Below are 1629 nucleotides of genomic sequence, written 5' to 3' on the forward strand. Positions count from 1 at the left end.
TAACGCGGGCTCCTTATAGCAAGGGGCACAGATGGAAGCAATGTTGTCCCACGCTTGCAAGTCTCACAGACTGGGGTATGAGTCCCACACCCGCCGTTGACAGCCTGGGTCTCTGGGCTAGCTAATTCCTCCAGGCCTGAGGAGTCCCTCCTTATAAAATGAAAATTTCGGTTGGGTGTAGTGGCTCACGCCTGTAATACCAGCACTGTGGGAGGCTGAGGCGGGAGGACGGTTTGAGGCCAGGAGTTCGAGACCAGCCTGGGCAACAGAGGGAGACTCCCGTCTCTACAAAAAAATAGGAAAATTTTGGCCGGGCGCAGTGGCTCACGCCTGTAATCTCAGCACTCTGGGAGGCCGAGGCGGGCGGATCATGAGGTCAGGAGATCGAGACCATCCTGGCTAACACGGTGAAACCCCATCTCTACTAAAAAATACAAAAAATTAGCCGGGCGGTGGCGGGCGCCTGTAGTCCCAGCTACTCGGGAGGCTGAGGCAGGAGAATGGCATGAACCCGGGAGGCAGAGCTTGCAGTGAGCTGAGATCGCTCCACTGCACTCCAGCCTGGGCGACAGAGCGAGACTCCATCTCAAAAAAAAAAAAAAAGGAAAATTTAAAAAAATAATTAGCCGGGCGTGTGGCATGTGCCTTTGGTCTCAGCTACTCGGGAAGTTGAGGTGGGAGAGTCGCTGGAGTCCGGGAATTCAAGGCGGCATTCAGGAATTCAAGGCTGCAGTGAGTCATGATTGCGCCACTGCACTCCAGCCTGAACGACAGAGCCATAAGCTGCCTTAAACAAACAGACAAACAGGGCGGGGCGCAGTGGTTCACGCCTGTAATCCTAGCACTTTGGGAGGCCAAGGCGGGCGGATCACTTGAGGTCAGGGGTTCGGGACCAGCCTAGCCAACATGGTGAAACTTCGTCTCTACTAAAAATACAAAAATTAGCCGTGGTGGCGCCCTCCTGTAATCACAGCTACACGGGAGCCTGAGGCAGGTGAATCGCTTGAGCCCAGAAGGCGGAGGATGCAGTGAGCCGAGATCACACCCACTGCACTCCAGCCTGGGGAACAGAGCGAGACTCCGTCTCAAAAAAAAAAAAAAAAAATTAGCCGGGCGTGGTGGCGGGTGCCTGTAGTCCCAGCTACTCGGGAGGCTGAGGCAGGAGAATTGCGTGAACCCAGGAGGCGGAGCTTGCAGTGAGCCGAGATCGGGCCACTGCACTCCAGCCTGGGTGACAGAGCAAGACTCCGTCTAAAAAAAAAAAAAAAAAAAAAAAAAAAAAAAAATCACAAAAAAGGAAAAGGAAATATCACCAGAACGGATATCACTGCACTTTTCACGAAAAAGAGCCGGGCGCAGTGGCTCACGCCTGTAATCTCAGCACTTTGGGAGGCCGAGGCAGGTGGATCACGAGGTCAGAAGATCGAGACCATCCTGGCTAACACGGCGAAACCTCGTCTCTACTAAAAATAAATTAGCCGGGCGTGGTGGCGGGCGCCTGTAGTCCCAGCTACTCGGAGAGGCTGAGGCAGGAGGATGGCGTGAATCCGGGAGGCGGAGCTTGCAGTGAGCCGAGATTGCGCCACTGCACTCCAGCCTGGGTGACAGAGAAAGACTCCGTCTCAAAAA

The sequence above is a fragment of the Hylobates moloch genome, unplaced genomic scaffold (genome assembly GCF_009828535.3).
Source record: "Hylobates moloch isolate HMO894 unplaced genomic scaffold, HMol_V3 SCAFFOLD_1, whole genome shotgun sequence".
Taxonomy (NCBI): domain Eukaryota; kingdom Metazoa; phylum Chordata; class Mammalia; order Primates; family Hylobatidae; genus Hylobates; species Hylobates moloch.